General features: G+C 46.9%; 1 protein-coding gene across 14 annotated transcripts in view; it reads left to right on the forward strand.

The window, feature by feature from the left end:
• Positions 1-19,999, forward strand: part of DTNA (dystrobrevin alpha) — a 715,983-nt gene that overhangs the window by 669,961 nt on the left and 26,023 nt on the right. The window lies entirely within an intron of this gene.

Below are 19,999 nucleotides of genomic sequence, written 5' to 3' on the forward strand. Positions count from 1 at the left end.
CCCCACAGGGCTCCTGTGGGTGGAGTCAGCTCTCACTATGATCCAGGGTCCACAACCACACCAGATAACAGATTGCTAACTCCATGGACCCAGTTCAGGTCTCAGCCCTGCAGGCCATTCCTGGCCTGGCCCAACGCATTGCTGAACAACAGAGGACCTTAGAGACATTGACCACTGCTTTTAATCAGTTGAATTCTCGACTGAATACTTCTACCACGTCTGATAAAGATGCCTCATCACAAGTGGTTTCCGTTCGAACTGCTGTACCTTTATCAGCCCCCACTTGCTTCTCAGGAGATTCCCTGTTGCGTAGGGGCTTTCTCAACCAGTGTTGTATGCACTTCTCTCTACAACCGTCTTACTTCCCTACTGAATTAGCCAAGACCACATATATCCTGTCACTTTTAAATGGGAGAGCCCTGGTCTGGGCTTCACATCTATGGAAACACAATGACCCAATCCTCAGTGATTTGCTAGGTTTTCTTGCTCTTGTCAAGTCAGTATTTGATGATCCAGTTCGCAAGACTGTCGCTGGGTCTGCCCTTTTACACCTCCAACAAGGGGCTAAACCACTTCTGGACTATATTATTGAATTTAAGACCCTGTCTTCAGAGCTTCATTGGGACCTGGGGTGCTTCACTCCTATATCAAGTATGAATTTGGCCGCACGTGATTTGCCTGATACCTTGGACTCACTAATTGACCTTGGCATAATTGATCATCGCCTGCGTGAGCGTTCATCCGAGGTAAAGAGTCCTAAGAAACAATCATCAGGGTGTATACGCTCACGACCTACACCTGCTCCGCAGGCTCCGCCTTCCCCGTATCACTGAAGAAGATGAACCCATTCAACTAGGTCGCAGCCACCTGACTGCCAAAGAGAGACGCTACCGTAAGTGATTAGGTCTCTGTATGTACTGCGGACAACCTGGCCATGCAGTTCAATCATGCCCCATCTGTCTGGGAAACATGCAAACCTAGGATCTGCGGGAGGACTCTTCCTAGGTCTTACTACACCATCTCCTCCACTGACTCTTCCAGTTTCAATTATTTCCGGGACTTGAATTTCAGACCTTTGCACTTGTTGACTCCGGTGCAGATGGCAATTTTATTCTAAAAAGGCTGGTGGAACATCTTCGGATTCCTATCGTTCCAACACCAACTCCGCTGCTCCTTTCTTCTATACATGGCGAGCCTCTCCCAGGAGAAGTCTCTTATACCATGCAACCAATATGCCTGTGCACAGGTTCTCTTCATACTGAGACCATCTCATTTTTGGTCCTTGAGAAGGCCATTCATCCAGTAGTACTTGGACTACCCAGGTTGCAAGACATACACCCCAGTTTGACTGGGGCACCCTGGAACTATCACAATTGAGAGCAGCTTGTCACAACCGATGCCTGAAGAGAGTAACACCTATGCCCTACATGTCAACCTCTACTTCTCTCCCTGGGTTGCCATTACAATACTCATCATTTCAAGATGTGTTTTCGAAACAAGCAGCAGATGTATTGCTACCGCACAGGTCCTTTGATTATGCTATTAATTTAAAACCTGGTTTGGAGCCCCCTAGAGGAAGGGTTTACCCACTTTATCTTTCAGAGACTGAGGCCATGTCAGTCTATATTCAAGAAAACTTGCAAAAAGGTTTTATCCAGCCTTCCAAGTCACCTGCCGGAGCCGGATTCATTTTTGTTGGCTAAAAGGATGGATCTCTTCGTCCTTGTATAGACTACAGAGGACTTAATGAAATTACTATAAAGGACCATTATCCTTTACCTCTGATTTCAGAGTTATTCGACAGACTCCAGGGAGCCAAGATTTTCACAAAACTAGACCTAAAAGGGGCATACAACCTGGTCCGCATTCGTCAAGGAGACAAATGGAAGACGGCCTTTAATACTCGTGATGGCCATTTCGAGTACATGGTCATGCCTTTTGGCCTGTGTAACGCCCCGGCCGTATTCCAAAATATAACGAATGAGATTCTGCGAGATATGCTTTACCAATGTGTGGTTGTGTATTTAGACGACATACTAATTTTTTCCCAGGATTTACAAAGTCACCAGGCAGACGTTGCCAGAGTCCTGCAAAGACTACATGATAACCATCTTTATGCTAAGCTTGAAAAGTGTGCTTTCCATCAGCAGTCTGTTCCTTTTTGGGCTATGTCCAGCAGAGGTTTCCAGATGCATCCACAAAAGATCAAAAGTATACAGGACTGGCCTCAACCGACTGGTCTCAAAGCACTCAGCCGCTTCCTCAGCGTCACTAATTATTATTGCACATTCATCCAGAATTACTCTACTTTGACTGCACCACTTACCGCCATGACGAAGAAGGGAGCCAACCCTTCACAGTGGTCTCCAGAAGCTGTCGCGGATTTTCAAACCCTCAAAGAGGCTTTCTTCAAAAAACCCTGCCTTCGCCACCCGGACCCTCGACGTCCATTTATAGTCGAGGTTGACACCTCCGATATCGGTGTAGGGGCAATTCTTAGCCAGAACAGTGACACCCATACTCTACATCCTTGCTCTTTTTTTTTCTCCTGCCGAGAGAAATTATGGCATAGGAGATAAAAAGCTGTTGGCTATCAAGCTAGCATTCGAAGAGTGGTGCCCATGGCTAGAGGGGGCACAACATCAGATACCTGTATACACAGACCACAAAAATTTGGAATATCTGCGTCATGCGCAATGACTTAATCATAGACAAGCCCGATGGTCTTTGTATTTTAATCGGTTTGACTTTCTACTCAAGTACCACCCTGCTGACAAAAATACACGTGCAGATGCTCTCTCAAGATCTTGACTGCTGAGGATGTTCCGGATGCACCTCACCATATAATCAACCCTTGCTGCTACCCATTCTGTTCCAGCTGGAAAGACTGTAGTTCCTCAGACCTTAAGAAAGAAACTTCTTAAGTGGGCTCATGATGCTCGACTATCTGGTCACCCTGGGCAAGCCCGTACACTATCCACACTAGAGAGATACTACTGGTGGCCTTCGATGAAGAAGGATGTACAAGCATACATAGAATCTTGTGTCACCTGTGCAAGACAGAAGCTTCCGGCCAGTCACCCTTGGGGCCTTCTCCAGCCTTTACGAGTTCCAGAGGAACCATGGACGCACATCGCGACTGACTTCGTCGTTGACCTGCCAGTGTCCAGCAGAAACAACACACTATGGGTCACTGTAGACTGCTTCTCGAAAATGGCAAACTTCATGGCATTATCCGGACTCACATCTGCTCCAGAATTGGCAAAGCTGTTTATACGGCATATCTTTCGCCTGCACGGCATGCCAAAGCATATCCTTTCAGATAGAGGTGCACAATTCACGGCAAAGTTCTGGAGAGCTCTTTGCAAGAATTTTGATATCTCTTTAGACCTGACGCCAGCATACCATCCTCAATCAAATGGTCAAACCGAAAGAATGAACCGTGCACCTAAACAGTTTATTCGCTCCTACGTCAACTCCAGACAGAGCGACTGGCAGAGTTGCTCCCCTGGGCCGAGTTCGCCCTCAATTCACACCCATCTGCCGCAACTGGATCAACACCATTCCAGATAGTGTATGGCTGTCAGCCATTACCTCCACTACCTATACCCTTGTCAGTTCCATCGCCAGCAGCCCAGGCTTCAGCTGAAGAACTCCATCATCTCTGGGAACAAATCAAAGGCCTTTTGTAGAAGGATGCTCATCACAGAACAGCACCTGAGTTCCAACCAGGAGACAAGGTATGGCTCAGTACCAAATTCATCCGTCTCAAGCTGCCATCTGTTCGATTCGCTCCACGCTACATTGGCCCTTTCTCTATTCTCCGCCGCCTGGGACCTGTAACTTACAGCCTACGATTACCCACTTCCATGAAAATACACAACACCTTCCACGTATCTCTTTTGAAGCCACTCATCTGAGACTCCGGATCCACAGCCTCTGTCTGCTGAAGAGGACATTACGTACCAAGTGGATGAGATCTTAGATGTATGCAAATGTGGAAAGCATTGGGAATACCTATTATCCTAGGAAGGATATGGGCTGGAAGAAAACAGCTGGGAACCTGCTAATAACATCCTTGACAAGGATCTTATTCGACAATGTCATCTAACTCACCCAAGGAAGCCGAAGCCCCCTGGGAGGGGCCCTAAGAAGGGGGTACTGTTGCGCCTGTCAGTCACAGATGGCTGCGACCTTTGCTGCTCACCTCTCTTTTCCCTGCTACAGCTATTCTCAAGTCCATGGTGGCCTCAGCCTGCAAATGCCGCCTTCCTCGGTGACCCCGTGATGACGTGGGCAATCCCGTCCACCATCTTGAGTCGGGGATTACTTAGGGCACGTGCGCCAGGCCCTTTCTTATCCATGTCATGGCGTGAACCTTGGGAGCGTCTCCTCTGCATGACGTCACCTGCCAGAAGTATTTAACCCATCCAGCCTACACTTCCTACGAGTTAGCAAGGACTTCCTTCCTGCTTATTCCTCTCATTTCAGAGACGCTTCGCTACTTGAATCATAGAGCATATAGAAAAACATGGTTTAATGGCACACACAGTCAACATGGATTTACCCAAGGAAAGCCTTGCCTAACAAATCTGCTTCATTTTTTTGAAGGGGTTAATTAACATGTGGCTAAAGGTGAACTAGTAGATGTAGTGTATTTGGATTTTTAGAAGGCATGTGACAAAGTCCCTCATGAGAGGCTTCTAAGAAAACTAAAAAGTCATGGGATAGGAGGCGATGTCCTTTCATGGATTACAATGGCTAAAAGACAGGAAACAGAGAGTAGGCTTAAATGGTCAATTTTCTCAGTGGAAAAGAGTAAACAGTGGAGTGCCTCAGGTATCTGTACTTGGACTGGTGCTTTTCAATATATATATATATATATATATATATATATATATATATATATATATATGATCTGGAAAGGGATGCGACAAGTGAGGTTATCATATTTGCGGATGATACAAAATTATTCAGAGTAGTTAAAGCACAAGCGGATTGTGATACATTACTGGAGGACCTTGCAAGATGGAACTGCCGGCATTCAAATGGCAGATGAAATTTAATGTGGACAAGTGCAAGGTGGTAATAACCCTTGCTGTAGTTACACTATGTTAGATTCCATATTAGGAGCAACCACCCAGGAAAAAGTTCTAGGCATTATAGTGGATAATACTTTAAAATCGTCGGCTCAGTGTGCTGCAGCAGTCAAAAAAGCAAACAGAATGTTAGGAATTATTAGGAAGGGAATGGTTAATAAAACGGAAAATGTCATAATGCCTCTGCATCGCTCCATGGTGAGACCGCACCTTGAATACAGTGTACAATTCTGGTCGCCGCAACTCAAAAAAGATATGGTTGCGATGGAGAAGGTACAGAAAAGGGCAACCAAAATGATAAAGGGGATGGAACAGCTCCCCTATGAGGAAAGGCTGAAGAGATTAGGGCTGTTAAGCTTGAAGAAGAGACGGCTGAGGGGGGATATGATAGAGGTTTTTAAGATCATGAGAGGTCTTGAACGAATAGATGTGAATCGGTTATTTACACTTTCGGATACTAGGAGGACTAGGGGGCATTCCATGAAGTTAGCAAGTAGCATATTTAAGACTAATCGGAGAAAATTCTTTTTCACTCAACCCACAATAAAGCTCTTGAATTTGTTGCCATTGGATGTGGTTAGTGCAGTTAGTATAGCTGGGTTCAAAAAAGGTTTGGATAAGTTCTTGGAGGAGAAGTCCATTAACTGCAATTAATCAAGTTTACTTAGAGAATAGCCACTGCTATTAATTGCATCAGTAGCATGGGATCTTCTTGGTGTTTGGGTAATTACCATGTTCTTGTGGCCTGGTTTGGCTTCTGTTGGAAACAAGATACTGGGCTTGATGGACCCGTGGTTTGACCCAACATGGCAATTTCTTATGTTCTTATGAACTGCTGCCTGAACTTAGAACACCTTAGGTACCTGCTCCTCGGGGGCCTTGTTACGTTCTGGCTATCCGCTCCTCGGAGGGCCTTCCTGCCTGCAGATTCCAGGACACCGCCAGTTCAGCTTTGTGAGTACTATCATCGCTTCCCCATCTTGCTGATGGAACCGCCGGTGTACCCCGTGCCTCGGGCCACTACCATGCTCATCCCAGCTACTTTCCTGCATTCCGGAGTAAGTACCATCATCTACTTCACTCTGCTGATCTTCTGCACCTCTCTGAACTATTACTCGCTGATCCTTTGCATACCCCGCGCTGCGGGCCACTACTGGATCCACTCTAAGGAATACCATCTTGAAAGGTGTTCCCTGGCATACCCCGCTCTGCGGGCCACTACCAGGGATATTAACATTGAGCAGCCTTACTACTCTGGACTGTCTTCTCTCCATGCTGTGGGTATCACCCACGATTCCAGTACAATAAAGTCTCTCCTATCTGTGTCCATCTCTGCTGAGGCCACGCCCATCGTAGTGAGTCCTCACAGGGCTCCTCCCTGTGGGTGGAGTCAGCTCTCACTATGATCCAGGGTCTACAAACATATACCAGATTATAACAGAGGGTCAATCAAGGCCAGCATCCTGTTTCCAACAGTGGCCAATCCAGGTTACAAGTACCCGGCAATTACCCAAACATTAAATAGATCCCATGCCACTAATGCCAGTAATAGCAATGACTATTCCCTAAGTCAGCTTGATTAATAGCAGTTTATGGATTTCTCCTCCAGGAACTTAACCAAACCTTTTTTAAAAACAGCTGCACTAACTTCCCTAACCACATCCAATGGCAACAAATTCCAGAGCTTAATTGTGCATTGAGTGACAAAGAATTTTCTCTGCTTTGTTTTAAATGTGCTTCTTGCTAACTTCATGGAGCCCCTCCTATTCCTTCTATTACCTGAAAGAATAAATAACCAATTCATATTTACTTGTTCTAGTCTTCTTATGATTTTATAGACCTCTATCATATCCCACCTCAGCCCTCTCTTCTCCAAGCTAAACAACCCTAACCTCTTTAGCCTTTCCTCATAGGTGAACTTTGCTTGTCTTCTATATTATTATTTTGAATTTCCATTCCCCACCCCCAACCCTGTTGTCCTTAACAGCGCCTGCTGTCCCCTGCTGCTTTCCAGGCAATCATGCCTGGTCGACCAGTTACCCCTTGTGGATTTTCCCTTGCTCCCTGAACTTCAGCATGAAACCTCATTGTGTCTCACTGAGCTTTATATATAGACTCCTTTTAATGAACACATATGTCATGTATGGCCAAAATGTATGTATTGTGCTGACAGTATACACCATGCTGTCCAAAATACAAACATATTTGAAGAGTGTAAGGAAAATTGTCACAAAGCCATATTGTAGTTGGTGCATTTAATGTTTTGATGTTTGTTTTATGTTTGTATTTTAATGTTTGCTTATTTTAATTGTACTTTTGATAAAAGCCTTTAAATAAATAAATAAATAAATTAAATATTGTAATTCGCCTAGCACATGTTATAGGCAAAAAATAAATATTTTAAATAAATAAATATCACAATACGTGTTAATGTAAGTGAGATTGAAAGAGGACATAGAAGGAGTGGAACAGATGCAGGAATGTTGCAGTTGTAGATCATAGATTAGGAGTGGTGTGTTTAGGTAAAGAGCATTTTTCAAAGCCATGTTTTACCCTGAATGTGGGTAAAAAATAGGTGTGAAGTTCCACAATGTGCATACTTTTACCTGCATCATACTGGAGGCATTTGCCAGGGTGGGTGATAAAACAATGCGCATACTCTTGGGTTTTCAAAAGTGCACACATTGTTTTGGTTGGGAAAAAATATTTGCAAAGCGGGTGCCAATCTTTGCGGGTACTTTTCCCTTCAGGAGTTTTGAAAGTGAAAGTAGGCATGTACTTTCACTTTAAAAATTGGTGCAAAGCCCATGAGTAAAAGTACCCACGAACTTTGCAGCTATGGGGGGTGGGGGTATGAAGATTGTTCCCGTAAAGAGGAGTGGAATGTCTCTTTGGAGATAGGTGTCTTCAGGTGGAGAATGAGGGGTCCTGCCACACTGATGGTGTGTGTGTGGGGAGGGGGGGATTTCTAGGCGAGGGCAAATGCTTGGAGGGGAGGGTAAGCCTAGGAGCCTGCACGTGGCGGGGGTGGGGAGTGGCTGGCAGCAGATTGACTGTCTTCCAAGAAGGCTGCAGGATGGGCTGTAATGAAAACAGAAGGCTGAGGTGTAGGGAAAGGGAGCGGAGAGAAGGGAAGAGGAAGCTTGAAGGCAAGTGGGGAGGCAGATTGAAGAAAAATGAATCTTCGACACTCTTGTTCTGAAAGGATTGCAAAGTAGGGTTTGAGAAGTTGCAGCGCACGAGTGCTGTTCTGAAAATCAACAGTATTTGTTCCAGCAACTCTTCTCCTTGCTCTCTGTCTATATAAACATAAATGCATCAAATATAATTATGTTAAAATAGAACAGTGAAAAAAATTAGTGGGGAAAAAATATATTCTCAGTCGTTAGTAAGAAGATTACATAGCTTGCTACAGGTCTTATTGTTGATTTTTCTCCCAGAACTCAGGTGCCATATATTTTTTTTTTCGGCATTTAAATAGTACCCTAAATTAGGCTACGTTATAAGAAATTTCATACAAATTGCATCCCTGTGTAAGAGAGCCTACAGTCTAACAGGTGGATTTTAAAAGAATTGCTCATTCAAAAATGACCCCATACACGAGTATGCGGGCTGAATGCGAGCTACGCACATTTTTTTTTTTAGCAGAATCATTTTTATTAAGAAGATGCAGCTCATAGGCAGAACATTAGCATACGAATACAAGGCAAAACCAGAGTCAGCGAGTATTCAGTTAGAAAATTGAAACAGCGTTCATGTCCTCCCCCACTGCTCTGACAGAATCACCAGCCTGCAATCTTCATTTTTAAACCAATGAAAACACCCACATTCATCCACTAACTCACTCAACACTTCCAGCCATCATTCATCCGTCTAACTTTCAAGCTGTTATGAACCCTCCTGTAGCTGGGCTACGGGAGGCTCCTTACCTCTTCCTGGAGGCCGCTCCAAGCCAGGGCCTCGCCTGCGAACTGTCCAGGATTTGCTCCAGGGCCTGGGAGGCCTCGATGTCCGTGGGGCCTGCCTGAGGCTGCTTGTGCTTGCATGGACTTCCTGGTTTGAGCCACGCCCTTCCATAGGGGCCGGTCCGCAGCACTTCTCCGTAGTTATAGGGCCAGCTAGTTGTGGGCCTGCCAAACTCCTCCCAGAGAGTCACCGGTCTGCAGCCCTATAAAAGGACTTCAGTCTGTCATTTCCTTGCATCAGCGTGAGTTCTCTCTGGAGGCTCTCGCCTGCCAGAGCCTTGTAAGGCGTTCTGTTCTTCGTGGAGCTCCTCGTCTTGTCTGTTTTTATACCACGTCTTTGTGTCTTGGTGTCTTGCCAGAGGTCCCTGACCAAGTCCTGATGTTCCGCCATGATCCTCCTTATCCTGATGTGTCTGCCTGCCAGGATGTTCTTCCCTGCGTCTTCGTCTGCAGTGCTCTTGAGCCTTCCGGTACCTGTAAGGCCGGGTGTCCATCGGATGAGGTTGTGCCCGAGTGGACCAGCCTACAGGTGGACTGTGTGTCCTGTGCTCCTGAGCCTCCATTCCTGCCAGCCAGGGGGGAAACTTCAGATGACACCGGCTTCATCATTGGAGTTCCTCTTTGCCTGGACCTACCCTGCGCTTGTCCCATTTTCCTCGTGGTCCGTGACCAGCCTGCAAGGGCTGTGTAGGGCGCGCAGTGGGACAGGGTGGTCCACGACCAGCCCTTTGGGTCCGCCCGTGAAGGTGGGCTGTGTAGCGCACCCTGAGAGACAGTGCCAATGTTCCCCTGCCTTATGTCTTGCCCAGTTTGGATGTCAAGTTCCTCGTCATGTCAGTGATGCCGTCTGCATCAGCCCAAGGGTCTTCGTCAGTGATGCCGTCTGCATCTGCTCAAGGGTCTTCGTCAGTGATGCCGTCTGCATCTGCCCAAGGGTCTCCGTCAGTGATGCCGTCTGCATCAGCCCAAGGGTCTCCGTCATAGTCCTGTCTACATGTCAAGGCCTCCGTATGCCCTCAACCTCAGGCCAGGCCTGCTGCTCCAATGCCGATCAAGCTGCAGGTCCGAAAGGGCTCGGAACAGTCGGAGGACCATTCCCCTACCAATGTCACATGTTGTTGGCTCTGGGAGCTTGCCGGCCTGGCAGAGGGTAAGACCGTGTTCAGCCATGCGGAGCCACCGTCAACCCTCGGCTCGGCCCTGAAGGTCTGGGCCCGGGCTGAGGCCCAAGGGCACACTAAACACCCCCGTACACAGCACAAGCCACACATCCTAACTATTCACTCCCTACCCCCCCCCTCCCCCAGGAGACCAACAACCCTGTACACAGCACAGGAACAGATAATACATGGAGATACAAAGAGAACCGCAGCCCACACTGCAGATCCCAAATACTTCCTCCTCCAAACTCAGGAAAATGGGAATTTGAGGCATAAGCCCAGAGAGCCAGCCCACTCACGCTACAGCCAGTTCACCCGGTATCTGGCCGCCACCAGGCTGGTTTGTATATCCACAGGTAAAAGATGGTAGCATCGGGACCAACTCTCATAGTATCTCTTATCAGGTTTCGTGCAACTCTTTACACTGTCCATCCACTCCAGCTGCATGAAAGTTGCCACTCGAGGATACCAGGCAGTCACTTGAGGTACTGCAAGAGGGTCAATCCATCCCGCCAGAATCTCTCTGCAAGCTAGAAGAATAGCAAGTCTTCTGAAACGATCATGGGAAACAAAGCATGGTGTTAAGGTCACTTTCAGCCCCACTATAAGGAGTCTACTTGATTTCGGGAGCTGTCCTATTAATACATTTCTTGAACTCCAATACGGTAGCCCAAAAAGACTCAAGGCTGGAGAAGGCGAAAAGCCGATAAAACATGGTACCTGACTTTTGCATACATTTAATACATAGCGGTGAGGGCAGACGGCCCATTTTAAATTGACGCACATCATTGCAGATAATGGGGCGGATTTTAAGAGCCCTGCTCGCGTAAATCCGCCCGGATTTACGCGAGCAGGGCCCTGCGCACCGGTGCGCCTATGTTCAATAGGCCTACCGGCGCGCGCAGAGCCCCGGGACTTGCGTAAGTCCCGGGGTTTTCCAAGGGGGGCATGTCGGGGGCGTGTTGGGGGCGGGGCCGAGCGGCGCGCCGTTTTCGGGGTGGGACGCGGCGTTTCAGGGGCGGGCCCGGGGGCGTGGTTTCGGCCCGGGGCGGTCCGGGGGCATGGCCGCGCCCTCCGGAACCGCCCCCGGGTTGCGTCTAGGCGCGCCAGCGGCCCGCTGGCGAGCGGGGATTTACTTCTCCCTCTGGGAGGCGTAAATCCCACAACAAAGGTAGGGGGGGTTTAGACAGGGCCGGGGGGGTGGGTTAGGTAGAGGAAGGGAGGGGAAGGTGAGGGGAGGGAGTTAGTGAATTCCCTCCAAGGCCGCTCCGATTTCGGAGCGGCCTCGGAGGGAACGGAGGTAGGCTGCGCGGCTCGACGCGTGCCGGCTACACGGAATCGGTAGCCTTGCGCGCGCCGATCCAGGATTTTAGCGGATACACGCGGCTATGTGCGTATCTACTAAAATCCCACGTACTTTTGTTTGCGCCTGGAGCGCCAACAAAAGTACGCCAACGTGCCGTTTTTGAAAATCTACCCCAATATGATGAAGGATTCTGAACGTCCCAAATCTGGGATGTGACAGTGGAAAGTCTTAAAACAGAATTGTATATAGGGCTTAGTGACTGGCTCCATTCATACCGCCGACCAGTAAGCAGCGAGCATGTCTAAGAACTCGGTTGAAGCATATTGCTGCTCAAGGTGTTCCAGCCCTTAATAGAGTTGCAAGAGTCTGCGGTGTCAAATATGTTTTTGGCAAAGGAGGATTCTCGCTGAAATCGTTTTCGTGTCCAGTGAAAGGAGTGGAGATAATATCACATCTGCAGATACACAAAGAAGTGCTTAGACGGTATGTGGAGGCAAACTCTCTTACCACTGGGCTGTCTTCTTCATAGAGATGGAAAATAAATGGCAGACCATTACGGGCCCAAGCTTGGAATATGGCACTACAATTGAGACCAGGCAAAAAGTATTTATTTCCCACTAGTGGCAACAATAAAAAGTAGGAGTCCTCCATGTGGCATTGTCGCCGTAGCCACCGCCAAGCTCGCCATCAAGGTCAAAGAAGGACTTTTGGGGTGTCCACGGTCCGAATTGTCTGCGGACTGGCTTGCAGAAGAAATAAAGCCTTGCTGACAATAAGAGTAGGAATCTAAAAGCCATTCTCCCACAAAATGCATCTGGCAGGCAACATATCTCCGGAAGTCTGGGAGTCCAAGTCCCCCCCTTCCTTAGAGCTTATCAGGACCTGATACTTAAAACATGCTCTCTTACAAGCCCATAAAAGCTTTGAAAAACGGACTGTAGCTGCCGTAAATCAGCAGTAGATAGCCAAATAGGAAGCATATGCAGCTTATATAATAGCTTGGGAACAATCACCATTTTTAATAGGGCACATTGCCCAAAGAATGTCAGGGGTAAAGGGCGCCAGGCCAGCAGGTGGGCTCCGATATTCGTGATTGTTTCCCGTACATTCATATCATAAAGGGTGGTGAGATCTCTAGGAATCCATATCCCCAAATATTTTAGTTTCCCAGAAGCCCATAGGAAGGGGAAAGCTCCGAGCCAAGTTGCCTGCAGTTGCAGGTTTAAGGGTAACACCTCGGACTTAGAGAAATTTATACGTAAGCCCGCTATCTGTTGAAATTGTGAGAAAATCGAAACTATGGCGGGGATGCTTACCCAGGGCGACCCACAAACATAAGAATATCAGCAAACATTGCCAATTTCAACACATGATTACCAATGCGCAGGCCCCAACCTCATTGTCACTTCGAAGTATGGCAGCTAAAGGCTCAATCGCTGACAAATAGGGGAGAGAGCATCCCTGATGCACCCCGCAGTGCAGGGAAAAGGGTGAGGACAATGCACCATTAATTAGCAATCGAGCACTGGGATTGGTATAAAGCGCCTGTAACCAATGCATAATTTCTCCCTCAGACCCATAGCACTGGAGCACCCAGAACAGATAATCCCAAGGCAGGGAAGCAAACGCTTTTTCTGCATCTAGACTTAGGATCAGTGCCTTAGCCTGGGGATGATAGCTTAGGGCCGCTATCAATCACCTTACATTCTCTCCCCTTGCCGTCCTTTAACAAAGCCCATCTGGTTAGAGTGTATTAGCTCGGGAAGAATAGTATTGAAACAGGCGGCCAAGACAGATGCTAGAATTTTAATATCAACATTAATAAGCGAGATCGGCTGATAAGAACTCACATCACAGGGATCTTTCCCTGGTTTCGGGATTAGAACAATCGTAGATCGATTGTCTACCTCTGGTATATGTTTGTGAGTAAGAAGATTATTGTAATAATGGGTTAAAGTAAGTAGCAGGGGAAACTTTAGTATCTTATAAAAATCATTGCTTAAACCATCTTGTCTGGCCACTTTGCCAATCTTCAACCTTTGTATAACAGCATAAATCTTGCTATCTTTAATGGGGGTGTTTAACAGTCCCAGTCTCTCCCGAGTTATCTTTGGCCAGGGGAAGTCTCGAAAAAAGACTTCAGAGGCTTCAGCGTTCCTGGGTTTTGCACTGTAACGGGATTGGTAATAATCCAGAAAACTAGAGGTAATATCCTCTATGGCAGTTTTACAGCCACCGTCTTTACCTCTTACTCTAGCAATAATTGATTTCATGCCCCTAGCTCGAACCAGATTGGCCAATAATTTACTAGGCCTGTTACCATGTTTATAAAGCTGATATTTATAGTACCGCAGAGATTTAGAGGCCCGCTGATATAATAGGGTATTGAGGGCCAATCGTATATTTTCTATCTCTTGTTTATTTGGAGCAGACATATCAGATATATATCTTGACTGGGCTGCTTTCAAATCAGCCGTTAAGCACAGAATTTCCTCATTGCGTTTTCTGTTTCATTTAGCTACATAAGCAATGATTTGACCACGCATCACCACCTTCCCTACGGCCCAGAGAATATCTGGGGTCACGTCGGGAGTGGCATTGAGCCGGGCATAGTCCTCCCAACTCGTCTGCAAATAGGTCTGAAAGGATCTGTCCAAAATAAGGTCTGGGGGCAAACGCCAGGAGAAAGCTGGCCTCTGAGGTCTGCCTATCTCTAGGGTGACTGATAAAGGTGCATGATCTGATAGTGACATAGTACCTATGGTCGCCTCTTTTGTCCTACAGAACAAGGATTCAGAAAGTAAAAAATAATCAAGCCTTGAGTAAGATAAGTGGGGGTGGGAGAAGAATGTAAAGTCTTGTTCCCTGGGATGCAATGTTTGCCATATATCTAGCAAACCCAGCTCTGCACTGACAAAATGCACTCCCATGAGGTGGTCTCTATTTCCTGATAAACGAGGAGGCTTACAGTCTGTTTATCCATAACCATATTAAAGTCCCCACGCACCACCAGGCCATGGTCGGACAATTTAGCCAGGATGGCTATAATCTGGGTGAAAAATTCGTGTGAGTAGGAGCTTGGGGCATAAACATTGCAAAAAGCTACTCTCTGCTGATGAAGCAAGTCTGTAACAACAAAATAACGACCCTCCGTATCCTTCCATACCTTATCTAGTTGAAATGCCAGTTGTTTATGGAACAAAATCGCTACACCCCTCTTTCAGGAGGAATTGGAAGAGTAATAACAGCTGCCCACCCATTCCCTTTTTAATTTAGCGTGCTCATTATCTGTTAAATGAGTCTCTTGTAAAAATACCACATGAAACCGCAGTCGGTGAAACAGGGAGAGCAATTTCTTCCTTTTAATGGGCAAGTGTATACCATCAACATTTAGTGAAGATACCTTTAATGAGGCCATTTCAGCTGTCTAAGTTGGGTCCCAGCCTCCCATCAAGTGATACAGTAATCTTGGAAGATACAGTAGGTCGGACGCTCCCCAGCCTGAGCCTCGGCCTGCACATAAAGACGTTCCATTTTTATTGGCTCCTGTGTCCGTCCCCACTTCTTCGGTTGGTCTCCCTTGGTTTCTCTCCTGCCCTCCCCTCCCCCCAGCTGCCAGACAACCTGTAGACATACACACACAACATGCACACTTTGTATATGTTGTGTCTGTTGTTGCTAGATGGCTTCGCCACGTTTGCCTCACCTTATTCATGGCTCCTCCCACTTACCTGGGTAAGATGGCTACCACAGCGTCTACAAGCCGACCTCTCCGGCATCCCCAGAACGGCTATGGTGCAGCCTCCCACCATTGCTCCTCCCAGGTTCCTACTAGGGTGCGCGTGTGTGTGCACCCTACGTCTTTATACCACCCTTGGCGCGAACCTTGAGGGCGTTCCCTCATGCTGACGTCACGCCATCCGGGTATATTACCTTCACTAGTTTGCTAGCTCATTGAGCTAGCAAGGACTCAAATTCATTCTTGTCTACGCTACTCTGCCGCTTCCGTGCTGCTGCTGGAAGCTCTCTCTCTCTCTCTCTGCCCTTCGGGGTAACTGCTAACCTGGGTAACCGCTCCTCGGGGGCCCTCTGCTTTATTTCAGGTGCCTTACAGGGAGCAGGCACTCGCTCCTCGAGGGCCTGCTCTCCCTGCCTCGGTGCCTGTACCTTCTTTAACATATCTAGTGGAATCGCATACCAACAGCAAACACCTAGTGAGTACTCTAACTGTCTCATCCACAGTATCTCCTAGCTGGGAAACCTGCTGCGGAACCTCCTATCATCATCAAGGAGAGAAGGGCTCCCTCTGCTGAGGTCCCTGAGACTGCAAGTACCAGACTGCCTCACTACTGCCACCTCTGGTGGCTCTCTTCAAGCTGTTTAATAAAGAACTAACTGCGTTTTGTGCATTACGAGTCTAGCCCAGTGCTGTGGCTCCTCACGGGGCTCCTCCCCATGGGCATGGTCATCTCCCACAGCACCCAAGGATCCACCAAAACACACTCAACCATAACAGTATAGCCATCAAACATGCACCCCAGAACCACATTCTATGCTCCAAGAGGTTCAAGGTGCCCACCAGTCCCATGAACACAGGACTCACAGGCCCTTCCTCTAGCGCCCCCCCCCCCCTCAGTCCCTGCCCCAAACAGAGCCATCCAAACAGCAGGACATGACCAAGAAATAAAACATATTGAGTATGAACTGTCAATAAGCTATAACTTGAGAAAGCACAAAAACATGTTAACTTCAACACTGTCAAAAAGAGTATGTGCTGCGACTTTAGCACTTGGTAACCAGTTCAGGGGTCCACACATAGCTCAGTATAATGCATAACATTACTGCTGGCACCCCCCTTAATGAGATCAGAACAAGTCCCATATTAGGATGTTCAGGGCTTAAGAAACAGCGGCAGGGTCCAATGATGCCAGAAAAGAGGTCGCTTCTTCCTTCTTGTTAAAAAAAGAGGATTTTATCATGCTGCACCCTCAGCTTCGCAGGAAATAGTAAGGTAAAAGAGAACCCTCTTTTGTGCAACTCCGAACAGGCAGGAGACATTGCTTTTCGCTGCGCTGCTACAGTTGCACTTTGTGGGACCAATTCAAAATTCGAGCCTTCCTGGACTGGGTCTGCTATTTGCCTCCCTCGGGGAACCCACCCTATGGACTCATTCACAACGTAACAGTCAGGAGCGAGCAGCAGGCCCAATTTATCAGGGAGCCAGGTCTCTACAAAGGAATACAGTTCACAGTCAGGCAAGCACTCAGGGAGGCCTATGATTTTAATATTATTTCTCTTGTTTCTGTTCTCCTGGTCTTCCAACCTGGCTAGAAAATTGGCTTGCTGGGTGTTTAGGGTTTGCACTTGCCTTTCTGTGGAGCTCAGCCTGTCTTGCTGATCTGAAATACGCTGTTCTGCCATCTCAATCCTCCGGGCTTGACCCTCCACAGCAGATTTAATGTCCTCCATAGATGCCTGTATTTTCAAGAGCCTCTCATCAAGCGCTGCGGAAACGCTGGCAGAAATCTGAAGGAGCGCCTCAGCTGAAATCGCTGTGAGCTGCTTACTGCCACTGGCCTCGGCGGCCATCTTGGCCATGCAACTTCGGGTCCCAGGAAGGCCACGCAAGGATCAATGGCGCATATCGAGCCTTCCACCTGTCAAACCGACACGAAAAGCTGGCTATTTTACAACCCTCCTTGCAAGGAAGTCAGGGACTCCATCTGGGACTCCAGGGGGGGTTGGTTGGGTCAGAGATGGCGCCCGAATGAAGGAGGAGGGGCCTGGAACTAACAGATCAGGCTTTTGACCTCGATGATGTCATACCTTGAAGTCGCTACACAAATTTTAAGAAGCCGGGAAATATGCACGTACATACCTGGGCGAGTGTCAAGAATAAGAAGGCAGAAAAGGGGCATTCTGGGGTGGGGCCAAGACTTCCGCATGTAACCCCCAAATTTTGCAAAGGCTGAACACAGCAACACACACCATGTTGCCTGCGCAACTTTACTATTGGTCCTAATGAGGCACAAGTCTGGAGATTTTGAACCAGAGAGGTCCTGAACTCCCGGGGGGGGCGGGGGGGGAGAGAGTGGGTGGAGAGAGAGTTCTGGGGAAAAAGATCTAGGCATCATAGTGGATAATATTTTAAAATTGTCAGCTCAGTGTGCTGCAGCAATCAAAAAAGCAAACAATGTTAGGAATTTTAGGAAGGGAATGGTTAATAAAACTGAAAATGTCATAATGCCTCTGTATCACTCTATGGTGAGAACGCACCTTGAATACTGTGTACAATTCTGGTCGCCGCATCTCAAAAAAGATATAGTTGCGATGGAGAAGGTACAGAGAAGGGCAACCAAAATGATAAAGGGGATGGAACAGCTCTCCTATGAGGAAAGGCTGAAGAGGTTAGGGCTGTTCAGCTTGGAGAAGAGACGGCTGAGGGGGGATATGATAGAGGTCTTTAAGATCATGAGAGGTCTTGAACGAGTAGATGTGAATCAGTTATTTACACTTTCGAATAATAGAAGGACATGGGGACATTCCATGAAGTTAGCAAGTAGCACATTTAAGACTAATCGGAGAAAATTCTTTTTCACTCAACACACAATAAAGCTCTGGAATTTGTTGCCAGAGGAGGTGGTTAGTGCAGTTAGTGTAGCTGGGTTCAAAAAAGGTTTGGATAAGTTCTTGGAGGAGAAGTCCATTAACAGCTATTAATCAAGTTTACTTAGGGAATAGCCACTGCTATTAATTGCATCAGTAGCATGGGATCTTCTTAGTGTTTGGGTAATTGCCAGGTTCTTGTGGCCTGGATTGGCCTCTGTTGGAAACAGGATGCTGGGCTTGATGGACCCTTGGTCTGACCCAGCATGGCAGTTTCTTATGTTCTTATTGGGGGGGGGGGGGGGGCGGCTTTACATTGGTCTGCCTAGGGTGCAAGGTTCTGTAGACCCTTGTAATACTGCCCCCCCCCAAAACCCACCCTGAGTTGAAAGTGCCCCTCTTACAGTGGGAGATATATAGAGTTTCGTTCTCTCATGCACGAAAAGGCTGCGCACATACATGCAGCAGGGATATTTTAAATGATACATGTGTACTTGCACGCATGATATAAAATTAAGTGTATCTTTGTTCGGGTGACCAATGCATGTTTATGGGTGCCCGTGCGCTCCTTTTAAAATGTACCTGTAAGAGGATAACTTTAAAACATGTGCATGCACATCCATGTACACATGTATATAGGTGTGTGCTAATGCACACTTGTACTGCGCTTATCATATGCATGTGGGTTATAAAATACACATGCATCTATGCTGCAGCATTTGCACGTATTTAAAAGATACCCAGGAATGTATTTTGAATATAGCTGGACGAGTTCCAACTTACCTGGCAAAATAGCTGCAGATTCATCACTTAACCAGACACCTCTCCAGTTCAAATATTTTTATTGAATATTAAGCGTTTAGAAGATGAATGTAACAGAAAAGAAAATACAGTTCACAACATCCATGAGATTAAAGAAGAATACCTAAAGGACAAAATAAAGTACACATGGCACCATTAAAGAGGCCAACATCATTAGGCTTGTATCAAAAGGGATGGAGTCATAAAATAGGGGTCTGGAGGCCTCCACACTGCAGACCATTTAGCCAGCTGGTTAAACTTAACAGTAGCAGATTTCTCATATATACATATATACAAGCCGAATTCCACCAAAAATATATATATATATACATATATACATATATACAAGCCGAATTCCACCAAAAATGTTCGTTAAGTAAATCGCTGTTCTTCCAGTTGGATAAAAGTCAGGCTCCTCTCAAAAAGCGCTACTTTGCCAGGTAAGTAAGGTAGCCAGATCAGTAGTGTTTTAAAGACTCACCTGGTTCCCTAACTGAGCCTGCTAAGTAGCGCTTTTTAAGATTTATCCAGCTAAGTGGTGTGCATCTGCTGTACGCACATATTTTGACTTTTAATTTTAAACATTTACACATGAAGATTTCACTTGTGCATTTTCCTTAGCACTTGTTGGCTTTCACATATGTAAGTCCTTAAATTATGTAAAATGCATGCATGAAGGAAATTCAGTTTGCCCAGTCTGTCTCTAGGCCATCAAGATCTTTCTGGTTCTTTGGCCTGAAACCCCACCCCCAGTTTATCCAGACCCCCTCACCCAGTAAGTATTTGGCAATAAAGGCTTTTATTCTCACACCAGATAATTAGCAGATATAAATATATGCAAGTAATAGACATGCGTGTGGATATGGCAGTGTGGAACTTGGGCAGTAGCGGCTTGGGAAACAGCCAAGAAAACAAAGGAGGCAGACCCCGGCCTGTTTCCTTCCGTACGCTTTTATTCACAATGGGAGCAAAACAGAAAAACAAATACAGCTCACCTTGCTGTTCTGACAATATTCAAACATCAACTGCAACATGTCCTCTCGTAGGAAGGTTTTCTTTCTG

Source organism: Rhinatrema bivittatum, chromosome 2, assembly GCF_901001135.1.
Source record: "Rhinatrema bivittatum chromosome 2, aRhiBiv1.1, whole genome shotgun sequence".
Classification (NCBI taxonomy): domain Eukaryota; kingdom Metazoa; phylum Chordata; class Amphibia; order Gymnophiona; family Rhinatrematidae; genus Rhinatrema; species Rhinatrema bivittatum.